The sequence below is a fragment of the Haliotis rubra genome, unplaced genomic scaffold (genome assembly GCF_003918875.1).
Source record: "Haliotis rubra isolate DU_JTF1 unplaced genomic scaffold, ASM391887v1 Scf11, whole genome shotgun sequence".
Taxonomy (NCBI): domain Eukaryota; kingdom Metazoa; phylum Mollusca; class Gastropoda; order Lepetellida; family Haliotidae; genus Haliotis; species Haliotis rubra.
Window position 1 is genome coordinate 2,093,027 of NW_025765003.1, and position 14,630 is coordinate 2,107,656.

At 41.9% G+C, this 14,630-nt stretch overlaps 1 protein-coding gene across 1 annotated transcript in view; it reads left to right on the forward strand.

The window, feature by feature from the left end:
* The first annotated feature begins 4,374 nt into the window (after positions 1-4,374).
* LOC124284404 overlaps positions 4,375-14,630 on the forward strand; it is a 74,812-nt gene continuing 64,556 nt past the window's right edge. Inside the window, 1 exon segment of the mRNA XM_046720496.1 lies at positions 4,375-4,495. The gene's annotated coding sequence lies outside the window, so the exon portion shown is untranslated.

Consider the following 14,630-nt stretch of genomic DNA (forward strand, 5'->3'; position numbering starts at 1 on the left):
CCCCTGATTGGTTCAATTGTGAGAAATGGGTTGCTACAAGACGATCTAGTCTGTCATACAGACACTGAAACAACTATATCCAAGAAAGCGTTTTTTTCTGTAAAATATGTATTTTTCAGAGACTACATGTTAGTCTGCCGACAACCCAGTGACTGACATCATGAGCATCGTGCACAGTTGCGTAGATAGATGCTGATGATGTAAACCATGTGTTGTGTGATATGATTATTTACAAGTCATACTAATTTACATGTAGCTCGAACAGAGGAGGGGACGGTGGGGTAGCCTAGTGGTTAAAGCGTTCGCTCGTCACGCCGAAGACCCGGGTTCGATTCCCCACATGGGTATAATATGTGAAGCCCGTTTCTGGTGTCCCCAGCCGTCATATTGCTGAAATATTGCTAAAAGCGGCGTAAAACAAATAAATTCACAAACATACACCTGTACCTGACACTGAAGCACGAGGGTACAGACACTTAAACAACATGTATCACTGAAGCAAGAGGGTACAGACACTAAAACAACATGTATCACTGAATCACGTGGGTACAGACATTACAACAACATGTATCACTGAAGCACGTGGGTACAGACACTAAAACAACATGTATCACTGAAGCACGAGGGTACAGACACTAAAACAACATGTATCACTGAAGCACGAGGGTACAGACACTACAACAATATGTATCACTGAAGCACGAGGGTACAGACACTACAACAATATGTATCACTGAAGCACGAGGGTACAGACACTACAACACATGTATCATGTATCACTGTATCACTGAAGCACGAGGGTACAGACACTAAAACAGCATGTATCACTGAAGCACGAGGGTACAGACACTAAAACAGCATGTATCACTGAAGCACGTGGGTACAGACACTACAACAACATGTATCACTGAAGCACGAGGGTACAGACACTACAACAACATGTATCACTGAAGCACGAGGGTACAGACACTACAACAGCATGTATCACTGAAGCACGTGGGTACAGACACTAAAACAGCATGTATCACTGAAGCACGAGGGTACAGACACTACAACAACATGTACCACTGAAGCACGAGGGTACAGACACTAAAACAGCATGTACCACTGAAGCACGAGGGTACAGACACTAAAACAATATGTATCACTGAAGCACGAGGGTACAGACACTACAACAACATGTATCACTGAAGCACGAGGGTACAGACACTAAAACAGCATGTATCACTGAAGCACGAGGGTACAGACACTAAAACAGCATGTATCACTGAATCACGTGGGTACAGACACTACAACAACATGTATCCACTGAAGCACGAGGGTACAAACACTAAAACAGCATGTATCACTGAAGCACGAGGGTACAAACACTAAAACAGCATGTATCACTGAATCACGTGGATAAAGACACTACAACAACATGTACCACTGAAGCACGAGGGTACAGACACTAAAACAACATGTATCACTGAAGCACGTGGGTACAGACACTAAAACAGCATGTACCACTGAAGCACGAGGGTACAGACACTACAACTACATGTATCACTGAAGCACGAGGATACAGACACTAAAACAGCATGTACCACTGAATCACGAGGGTACAGACACTAAAACAGCATGTATCACTGAAGCACGAGGTTACAGAAACTAAAACAGCATGTATCACTGAAGCACATGGGTACAGACACTAATACAAGATGGTAGGGAGCTAGTAATATGGTAGGGAGCTAGTAATATGGTAGGGAGCTAGTAACATGGTAGAAAGCTAGTAATATGGTTGGGAGCTAGCAACATGGCAGAAAGCTAGTAATATGGTAGGGAGCTAGTAATATGGTAGGGAGCTAGTAACATATTAGAAAGCTAGTAATATGGTAGGGAGCTAGCAACATGGCAGAAAGCTAGTAATATGGTAGAAAGCTAGTAATATGGTAGAGAGCTAGCAACATGGCAGAAAGGTAATAACTTAGTTCAATGGTAGCATCGCAGTGGAAAGGTGGAAGGGTGAACGCCACTTGCCGTCAATAGTGAGTGAGCAAGAAGATTCACCCATACATTGAGTAGAACCATAGCTGCTATTATGGTGGTGGTGATGATGATGATGATGATGATGGCCTTGATCGATTTTCAAGAGGAGTGATTACAGCCGGAAGATAGGAAAGATAGGACAACCTGAAGGGAGCGTTAGTGTTGCATGCTGAATTTTTGTATGAATTTCTCCTTCGTCAAGATGTATATATTCACGCACTTTCCCTGGTGTCGGATCCTTGATGCCACGTTGAAGCTCTAAATGAAGCAAGTCTAGATATGGCGGCGGTCTGTAAATAAATGAGTCTGGACCAGACATTCCAGTGATCAACAGCACGAGCATCCATCTACTCAGAGACCTGGTACAGGTGAAACGCGTTAGTACAGGTGAAACGTACCACCCAGAGTGTGTAAGGGAGCCGTTCATAATTGATGGCTATGGGGGATGATTTTTATGGAGAAGCATGTACAAAGCAATGGGGAACAAAACACACACACACACACACACACACACACACACACACACACACACACACACACACACACACACACACACACACACACACACACACACACACACACACACACACACACACACACACACACACACACACACACACACACACACACCATGTCATGTACAAAATCAATGACCCCTTTCCCATAATTTTTAGTGCACACTTCATTTTTATCCGTTTTCTTGAGTCATTTTACAAACTTTCAGGACAACCCCCAACCCCCACCCCCACCCCCCACCCACGATCCGCACATGCTGTGTTATTAAGTATATTCTCTTAAAGCGTATCTATGATCAGAAGATGATCGCTTCAAGCCGCCGCCTTGTTGGCTGGAATATTGCAAAGCTGCGCAGCGTTAAGGAAACCAACAAACATTGCTTCAAAAATATAAAGCGACGATTTGGACGAACGAATAGCTGTCCTGTACTGGCCTATTCAATGGAGGCATATTGACATACGTGGGTTTGCATACTGAAATGGTGGTTAATAAGGCCAGGCGATGCCTAGACACTAATAATGGGCATAGTGTGTGTAATATGTCTTGACCTTAGTGCTTTTATGGGGTAGTAAGCTGACACACTGAGAACTCCTTATGGACGCTGACAGTTGACCGTTGATGTACCGAGTGAGTGAGGTTTTACGCCGCTTTTAGCAATATTCCAGCAAGATCACAGCAAGGGACACCAGAAATGGGCTTCGCACATTGTACCCATGTGGGCATCGAACCCGGGTCTTCAGCGTGACGAGCGAACGCTTTAACCACTTGGCTACCCCACTGCCCCTTTATGTACCAAACCCCTTACATACGGTGTATCATAGGTGAAACCAACAAACATAGTTTTGTTTACACAGTCATATCTACATACGATATATTGTTTCAGAAAAGCAATATTATGGATGTCATGCTTGCTCCTTCAAGATCACCACGTGGGTACAGTGTGTGAAGCCCATTTCTGGTGTTCCCCGCAGTGATACTGCTGGAATATTGCTAAAAGCGGCGTAAAACTAAACTCACTCACTCCTTCACAACCTGATTGAAGAGCGAGCATACACTCAGAAACGTCGTGTTATTCACAATAAAGAAGTTGACATCCATAAATCTTGCTTTTCTTATACATTCCACTTCTAAATGCCCTTCAAAGATTTAATACTGGTACATTTTGTGGTGGCAGTAATCATTTCACTTTCTTTCTACCCGTGAAGATCCAGGTTAGAATTGACATCAGTAACCCATGCTTGTAAGAGGCGATTAACGGGAGGGGGTCTTGCTGAGTGCGGCGTCATACAACAATCAAACCAAACCTCACTTTCTTTACACAACTCAGCTCCAACAACAAAACCCAAATACTTAAGTCGACTGACTGACTGACTGAGTTTGGTTTTGCGCCGCTTTTAGCAATATTCCAGCAACATCACGGCGGGGGACACCAGAAATGGGCTTCATACATTGTACCCATGTGGGGATTCGAACCCGGGTCTTCGGCGTGACGATCCAACGCATTAACCACTAGGTTACCCCACCGCCCCCTTTAAGTCGAACTTTAATGTGTCAAACGTACCGTTGTCTCCAAGCAATAACTTGGTGCCTGCATATTCCATACTTAACCACCATTTTGCGGCTACGTCGAACGTCGGAAATCTCGAAATATTTAGGTAGGTCACTCCGGCTTCGACATAACGATGTTTGACTGTAATGATACTCGACTTTGATACGCGAGAGTCCCTTTAAGTCTTAAACAAACCTCACCTCCCTTTCCACTCTGCGTTTAGTCCGTTAACAATGCCAGGCTGTCCAGCCTTCTCAATGGCTTGTGTAGCGGGTGTTAGCGCCAATCGGTGAGATCGTTAGACACTCGTAAGGCCGGCACAAGACGCTCGTTTACCTGTATTCCAAGGGAGGGTTTTACCTGATGAGTTACCTGTCGGGATTACCTGTCAGTTAAATCCAGGTAAGTTTCCTTTGCAAACAGTAGTTTATTGATAATGATTGTATATTATAATATTTGATTAAAAACAGCTTAAGAGAACAGAACTGCAGTTGTACTTGAAAGATACATTTACCTAACCAAGTGCAAACCACCATGTACTGGTTAGAAACATGTAATATTTTTAACTTTGAGTTTGATTACAAAGTATTAGTGATATATGCACTGAAAACAAAATTAATGTTATCGATGAATTACATTAAATACCACCAGTGTCTAACCTAAGATGAAAGCGGAATAGAAGTTAATTAATATTCACAATAAAACTATTCAGTACTTACGAATGAATATGTATTCAAAGGGGTTTCGTATTAAAACAGAATACTACGCATCGTATAAAACCGGAAAAAACATCGACAATCCATATATTTTGCAATAAACGCTAAAAACCTTCTTTTGTAGTAAAATCTGATTGATCCCAACAAGGTAATATATCATACATACAGGTCGGGCTTATTACTTTTGTCAGAATATTCTTGCAATTGTTTGAATCAAATCTGACTTAAACCTTAAAAGCAGTCTCTTTAAACAGTCTATTGTCCGGCGAAAGAGACAGTGTACCTAAACCCTATACCTTCCGACAGAATACAAGCCACATCAATTTCTAGGATCTCGTTTCACAGAGCTTCGGAGCCTTTGTTTCGGAAGTTGACACGTTAATGATCGGATTTCGAAAAGTAAAGTTTTTAGAGCGTGGCAAGCCTGAATATATTGTCTAAACTGACGTACAAAAGAAAGTATACACCTGGTACCCTCCCCGCCCCAAACACAACGCAAATATTTTGAAAAGTGTTTCGATCGAGTCCTATATTACAAATCACAAGGCTCGAGAAGATCGAGAAGATCCGGGTTGCACGATCTTCATGTTTAATGAACGATTGGAAAAATTGGGCTATATATCGGAGTCAATCAATGTTGATATGATAATAATTAACGTCTTGAGACTGCACTACTTTATGACCATAGTGGTTGTAAAGTAATCGCTCTTGACAGATGATTGGCGAATGTACGTCGTGGAATTTGCATGTGTACGATTTTCATTTTCAAACAAGCAAACAAACAAACAAACAAAAACAACAACAACAACAACAACAACAACAACAACAACAACAACCCGGGTTGAAACAAACACTAACAACTGTGTGATGCAAGATGATTGTCATGGTTCACAGTGATTTATCGACCTTCTTGAAAACCGCCAAAATTAAGAAAGACACCCCATGCACGTGTATTGGGCTACTGCGGTGTGCACGTGCATCCCATGCGCTGTGTTTAGGGGTTGTGACAAAGAGAAATGGTGGTGCGTTTATAAGATGTCTTTGAAAAGTTTGTTAACGCTTATACTTCCTATCCAAATTAAAATTTTATGTTCCCCTACTTTTTTTAAATAGTATAATTGGTCTTGAGCAACTTATGCTTGTAAGTTGTGACTGTGGCCAGGACTTGGATGACACATGTCATCGTATGGCAATTACGTAGATCGAAGTTCATATTGTTAATCACTGAATTGTCTGGCCCAGACTCGATTTTTTACAGACCGCCGCTGGGTCGGTGGGGTAGCCTGGTGGTTAAAGCGTCCGCTCGTCACGCTTAAGACCGGGTTCGATTCCCCACATGGGTACAATGTGCGAAGCCCATTTCTGGTGTCCCCCGCCAAGATATTGGGGGAATATTGCTAAAAGCGGCGTAAAACCATACATACTCACTCACTACTCAGCCATAAGAATTATGTATGTGTCTTAAACAATTATATATATAAAGTGGGTTACACACTGTAACATTTTTTATCGGATCGATGATCATGCTGTTGATCTCTGGATTGCCTGGTCCAGACTGGAATAGAAGCGAGTGCAGCCTTAAACAACAAACTAACCAACATCTTTTATCGAAATTCTTTCATCTGAAATAACCACTGGGCTACCCCACCGCCCCATGGCTGAATAATGCTCACATACAAGCAATACATGCATATGAAACTCATCTTCAACAAAAGATCTTCCCCTTAATATACAATATTTACAGTCATTCAGTGTATGGGACATTTGTGTATCTTCCAAAACCGACTGGAAGTTTAAACCTACTACATCTGAAAAGGTCATGGGTAGTCTTAGGTTACAGGGATAGGGAGTGTAAAATTCATTTCAACAGTTAACAGTGATTTAAAATAAACTGATAAACTGTTGATAGAACTACACCCTGATTGTTGTAGGTTGTCAAGTGATCTTCACATCTTGTGCTAACCGCACATATTCAAATCAAAATATTCTAAATATGAATGAGTCTAAACAGGATATTTTTAGTATCAGGAGGCCATGTGGTACGGCATTTGCGAGGCAGTTTGCGTTCATCCAAATACAGTAGCCTGCACCAATACCTTATAGGGCTTGTGGTGTGCACAAGTTGGAGAGGGGTTCTGCCACATTCTCCCCAAACCATAGCATTGTTTGCTGTTTTGAAAACCCGTTTACACATTTTATGCTGTATGTCTTCAATATTTTTACAATATGAGGTCCCCTATACTTCTGCAGCATTACACACTATAGGAACAATCATAACATTAAATATCATAATTAATCTTGACATGGTTTATTTTCAACTTTCTTTTGACATCTGTACAATGCCATAACAGCCTTTTTACTCTGTGCATCAAGAGTAGTTAGTGCTTTAGTCCAAACAAGTTTACAATATTGATTTAAAAAAAAAAAAAATCACAATAGTGGACTGGTACAGAGCAAATTACCCAAAATTCAAAAGCAAAATCACTGATGGTGTGTTGAATTATGTATGCATGCACTGCTGTAAAGTATAATAAAGTAAAGAAAAGAGTCCATAGCAGCATTTAACCAAACCAGTTAACTCATATCTGACTGAAAAATTGCTGACATCAGATGATTTGTATCAGATCTATTCTAATAACACCAGGGTTATCATGCTCAAAATAATCAATGTACAGCAAATGTATACTCTGATACTGGCTTAAGGCCATAAAAACTACAGTTCTCATGACAGGTTTCATTGGTAAAAATCACCCTTAATTCAATAGTTCATAAATAGTGGAATGTTTATCTGTCTAAAACGTTCTTTTTCACATATATGTTATACCAATGCTTTATCATACTGATCATACCATGTATTTTTATACATTCAGTTTAGTAATATAAAGTAACTAATTCATTGTTTTGAGCTGTATATGTGTGTGTATTTTTGTATATAGATCATTTGATTCACCATGTTTATTATAATCATAAACATTTCTGAATGATATTGGTATGTTTGTTAACTGTTTCATGTTGTTTTGTAGAGGCTAAATATCAGAATGACAAACCCTGTCATTAACATCATCCATCCTAAACACTTTACCTTGTAATTTCGCAAGGCGATCGAAAAATATATCGACCTAACCAACCCTGAAACGATGGAAGACACGGGACATAATCGGCGATATTTTCGTCATCACATTTGCTAAAATAAAGATGCTAACTATATTCAATCAATGTGGTCGTTCAGATCCATGTTTTATATGTACGATTTCGTGGCAATAGCGAGCTGACACGAAATATCAAAGCACATGTCGGTGATGAAAATAGGGTGTGTGTCATTGTTTACATATCGCCAATGTAACGACGATTTTCATGTCTCGAAACTGCTTAAATAACGTGTTTGTACACTGAAAGTAACGATGGCCGTTGTTCTGGTGACGTATATTTTCCCATAGTATCGATGAAAATGCTATGAAAAAATTCTAAGCACCCGTTCTCGGATTTTCCTATAGTAAATGTATGGCGCGTCTCCCTGCAGTGAAGGCCGCCATTCGGCAGTGGTTGCCTGGATCAGTGTCGGAGCGTAGCGCAGGCGCAACGGACCCAGGGAACCAGGCTGGTGTTTCATAGGGCCTGTAAGTCTCGCGAGGCGCTACTTCCGGTACTCAGCTGGTTCCCGACTCCCTTTGCGCGCGCCAACTGGCGATATGCGAGACGGGGCCCAGCTTACTTCCGGTACCAGATTTCCGGTGACAAAAGCATATTCAAGAACCAGTTCTGGTTCCAAATTGCGCGACCGCCAAATATGGCGGACCAAGTGTATAACAAAAATCCTTGGCTGTCACGGCTGTTAACAGTCGTAGTAATTGGCTAATCTGGGGATGGCTAGATTTGTGGTTCTTGCAAAGGTTATAGCTTCCTTATAGGACTGGGACGGGTAGCCCGGATACACGGGACGGGTGGGTAATGAGTTGACCCGGGTACCCGTCTCAATACCCGGACCCGTTATGATCATATGACTAATAGATTAAACAATGTAATGTGTTCTTTTATGATTAGAAGGTTGTCTTGTCTTTGAAGATTTAGACATAATTACAGTCACTTCTTTTGAATATAATATATGGCTAAGATATTGAAAAACTCGAAATTTTAGCCTCCGAGCTGAAGAATATATTGCCATTTCTGACAAATGTGAGGTCATGAATTAATATAACGGGTATCCGGGTAGGGTAGGGTAATAGAGGGTTGGGTACCGCGGGTAGAAAATTTTGACCCATCCCAGCTCTACTTCCTTACTGCCAACTGCCAACCATGCACATTAAATGAAACCCCCAGAACAAGACGGGTTGGTTTCTACGGTAGTCTAAGTTAACGCTCATCACGTACCGCACCTGCATTCGTTTCACTGTTCCAACTACTGCGCTTCACCCCGTGTAATACAAACCAATAATAGCAATTTGAAACTATAATCGTTTGTTAAACAACTTTCATCCTAAGTTGAATAAAATTCTGAGATTTAAATGTTCAACTGGCAAGGTAAAGTTATGAAGATTCGCAATCTTAATTTCACTTTATTTGATTTACTTTTTTGTTTAAAGTGAAATTCTTCGGTACGTTTTCACTGCAAACAGACTAAATATTACTACTCCCTTCCCGTGTATTGGTCTATTTGTACCGACAGCAGCATTACAACAAGCGGGAGGTTCGCATGTGTGGATTATTCAATGCATGATTCATGCATTCAGTGAATAACAGAAGATATGTGGAAATATTTAGGTTCGTAACCAGATAAAAGCTACATACACAAATAGGTGCCTAACCGCATTGGTCAATCTGTTTTGTTTTACAGTAAACAAATACATGGGCTAGCATAAGCTTTCCTTCATTCCTCTCTCTCTCTCTCATCATTTTATTTTATTAATAGATTCATAGGTGTTATGTAAGATATTTAGGGTGTGTTTATCATTGAAAATAATGTTTACCTTCCTCTCAGTCGCTGCCACAAGTTTGAAGTCCGGGGAACGCGAGAAATTGTAATAACAAGTCTTTATTAAGTCTTTTTATATTGCTAAAGGCAGCTAAATTGCTAAAGGCAGGGTGAAACTAAACTTACTCGCTGTTTATTCGGAGCTTCTGTAGCTTGCTATGACTTTTCTAAGGCCATTCAAACGGGTAGATTGTTCCATGCAAAACCCCCTTGTCCTTTGTACCATGTTTCCTCGTGATTGTTGTTTTGGGTATACTGTTGGCTTATGATCCAATAAGTTTGTTGCGTGTCCCACCGGTAGGGCTGGGTCACCCCAACCTCGCCGAACATGAAAAGCAGTCTGTCTGTTCGTCGTTTGTGGAAAGTGCTATAAACATTAGAAATAAATGAATGGAGACTATTGTGGCGAGGCTGTTCATTAGTTCAGCCTCATGAACCACAAGAAACACGACACAGACATCGGATTGCATTAAAACAGTTAGGATTGATGTTTACGAATTACATAATCTCGCATACATAAATAATTACCGAACTGCTGAGGCACAGGCCAAGGCTCTTATAAGGGTTTAAAATAAGATAGTCATTATGTAAGTATTATGTTTGCACGAAACACCCAAGCGTCTTTGAAGTCTTCATCAGACAGACAGATAGACAGACAGAAATAATATATTAAAGTGTCACAAGTTAAGAATACAATATAAAATCATGATTATAGCATAAGTAAAAATCTTAACAATCAGCCATGTTTTGACTTAGGAGACACTATCATAAAATTACAGAAATAATGGACGTCTAAACTACATGGTTCTAATTACAGTACAAATACATTTAATATTGAAATCAGTGGCCAGCGCTTGGTAGCGGCAGGTCATACTCTCACAGCTCTCCTGCAGATTGTTGTTTTTCTCTGGTTATGTCAACTTGGTCTGACAGAAAATTGATACATATGTCTTCTTCACAGTATACCATTTGAGTTCTGATTTAGAGTCTTGCAGCTCTAAAAATAATGACTTTATGGACATTTTTGTGCATTTTGAGTCTACGATTTCTCTCTTCAACAAAGTGTGATTCAATCAAACCTGAAGCTGTACCCACCCTGGCTGCAGCCAGACCTTTTGACAACACAATGGGGTACAATCATACTCCAAGCTGTAGCCACCCTGGCTGCAGCCAGACCTTTTGACAACACAATGGGGTACAATCATACTCCAAGCTGTAGCCACCCTGGCTGCAGCCAGACCTTTTGACAACACAATGGGGTACAATCATACCCCAAGCTGTAGCCACCCTGGCTGCAGCCAGACCTTTTGACAACATAATGGGGTACAATCATACTCCAAGCTGTACCCACCCTGGCTGCAGCCAGACCTTTTGACAACACAATGGGGTACAATCATACCCCAAGCTGTAGCCACCCTGGCTGCAGTGAGACCTTTTGACAACACAATGGGGTACAATCATACCCGCTGTAGCCACCCTGGCTGCAGCCAGACCTTTGACAACACAATGGGGTACAATCATACCCAAAGTTGTAGCCACCCTGGCTGCAGCCAGACCTTTTGACAACACAATGGGGTACAATCATACTCCAAGCTGTAGCCACCCTGGCTGCAGCCAGACCTTTTGACAACACAATGGGGTACAATCATACCCCAGGCTGTAGCCACCCTGGCTGCAGCCAGACCTTTTGACAACATAATGGGGTACAATCATACTCCAAGCTGTACCCACCCTGGCTGCAGCCAGACCTTTTGACAACACAATGGGGTACAATCATACCCCAAGCTAATCATCATCTTTTGATGGTCGGCGATTTTAACATCCATGTGAATGATACTGGAGGTTTGGTATCTGAAAACTTCACGGATATTCTGCTCGCTGCAGGACAGCTATCTTCACCCACACATAAGAGTGGCCATACACTTGATCTCGTCATCACCAAGGCAGATGACGTCATAGTTTCGTCAGTAGACGTCGTTGATCATGGCCTCTCTCTCTTTAGCGTGTTTACCTCCCTTCCTCTCAGTCGCTGCCACAAGTTTGAAGTCCGGGGAACGCGAGAAATTGTAATAACAAGTCTTTATTAAGTCTTTTTATATTGCTAAAGGCAGCTAAATTGCTAAAGGCAGGGTGAAACTAAACTTACTCGCTGTTTATTCGGAGCTTCTGTAGCTTGCTATGACTTTTCTAAGGCCATTCAAACGGGTAGATTGTTCCATGCAAAACCCCCTTGTCCTTTGTACCATGTTTCCTCGTGATTGTTGTTTTGGGTATACTGTTGGCTTATGATCCAATAAGTTTGTTGCGTGTCCCACCGGTAGGGCTGGGTCACCCCAACCTCGCCGAACATGAAAAGCAGTCTGTCTGTTCGTCGTTTGTGGAAAGTGCTATAAACATTAGAAATAAATGAATGGAGACTATTGTGGCGAGGCTGTTCATTAGTTCAGCCTCATGAACCACAAGAAACACGACACAGACATCGGATTGCATTAAAACAGTTAGGACTGATGTTTACGAATTACATAATCTCGCATACATAAATAATTACCGAACTGCTGAGGCACAGGCCAAGGCTCTTATAAGGGTTTAAAATAAGATAGTCATTATGTAAGTATTATGTTTGCACGAAACACCCAAGCGTCTTTGAAGTCTTCATCAGACAGACAGATAGACAGACAGAAATAATATATTAAAGTGTCACAAGTTAAGAATACAATATAAAATCATGATTATAGCATAAGTAAAAATCTTAACAATCAGCCATGTTTTGACTTAGGAGACACTATCATAAAATTACAGAAATAATGGACGTCTAAACTACATGGTTCTAATTACAGTACAAATACATTTAATATTGAAATCAGTGGCCAGCGCTTGGTAGCGGCAGGTCATACTCTCACAGCTCTCCTGCAGATTGTTGTTTTTCTCTGGTTATGTCAACTTGGTCTGACAGAAAATTGGATACATATGTCTTCTTCACAGTATACCATTTGAGTTCTGATTTAGAGTCTTGCAGCTCTAAAAATAATGACTTTATGGACATTTTTGTGCATTTTGAGTCTACGATTTCTCTCTTCAACAAAGTGTGATTCAATCAAACCTGAAGCTGTACCCACCCTGGCTGCAGCCAGACCTTTTGACAACACAATGGGGTACAATCATACTCCAAGCTGTAGCCACCCTGGCTGCAGCCAGACCTTTTGACAACACAATGGGGTACAATCATACTCCAAGCTGTAGCCACCCTGGCTGCAGCCAGACCTTTTGACAACACAATGGGGTACAATCATACCCCGTTGCTAGCCACCCTGGCTGCAGCCAGACTTTGACAACATAATGGGGTACAATCATACCCTGGTACCCGCCCTGCCAGACCTTTTGACAACACAATGGGGTACAATCATACCCCAAGCTGTAGCCACCCTGGCTGCAGTGAGACCTTTGACAACACAATGGGGTACAATCATACTCCAAGCTGTAGCCACCCTGGCTTCAGCCAGACCTTTGACAACACAATGGGGTACAATCATACCCAAGCTGCTGTAGCCACCTGGCTGCAGCCAGACCTTTGACAACACAATGAGGGTACAATCATACCCAAGCTGTAGCCACCCTGGCTGCAGCCAGACCTTTTGACAACACAATGGGGTACAATCATACCCCAGGCTGTAGCCACCCTGGCTGCAGCCAGACCTTTTGACAACATAATGGGGTACAATCATACTCCAAGCTGTACCCACCCTGGCTGCAGCCAGACCTTTTGACAACACAATGGGGTACAATCATACCCCAAGCTGTAGCCACCCTGGCTGCAGTGAGACCTTTTGACAACACAATGGGGTACAATCATACTCCAAGCTGTAGCCACCCTGGCTGCAGCCAGACCTTTTGACAACACAATGGGGTACAATCATACTCCAAGCTGTACCCACCCTGGCTGCAGCCAGACCTTTTGACAACACAATGGGGTACAATCATACTCCAAGCTGTAGCCACCCTGGCTGCAGCCAGACCGTTTGACAACACAATGGGGTACAATCATACCCCAAGTTGTAGCCACCCTGGCTGCAGCCAGACCTTTTGACAACATAATGGGGTACAATCATACTCCAAGCTGTACCCACCCTGGCTGCAGCCAGACCTTTTGACAACACAATGGGGTACAATCATACTCCAAGCTGTACCCACCCTGGCTGCAGCCAGACCTTTTGACAACACAATGGGGTACAATCATACCCCAAGCTACAGCAAGAAAGAGCTTCTCCTCATCGGGCAATCAATCAGCACATTCAGCTGGTGTGATAATCTTCCACTGATTGACTTTCATGTAACCATCAAGAAACAGAGAAAGAGATCCAAGAAGCGTGGTTGCAGAGCAGGGAGAAAGATACCAAGGTCAATCAATGTTATTACATCATCTTGTTTTCCTAAGCCAAAAACTGTACCAACAGTGAGTTGTATCAACTATAGCAACCTCAAACAAGTCCCCATAGCAACGAGTGCAACAAGAGAAAGTTCAAAGTTCCAATTATGCATGCTCGCTCGGTACGCAACAAATCCAGTGAACTTAATGAATACATGGTGGAGCATGATACTGACATTTGTGTAATAACAGAATCGTGGTTGAAGAAAGGCGATGTTACCATAATCAGAGATATGTTGCCTGATTGATACTCTTATGTTCTACAGAACAGGGAATACAGAAAAGGTTGTGGCATCATCGTTTTATACAAGACCCCTATCAGCGTCAAACCAACAAAAACAGACGCTAATAACTATGAATCTCTGGAGTTTTTGGATCTGCGTGTTAAAATAGGAAACACCCATATCAGGCTTGTACCAGTCTATAGGC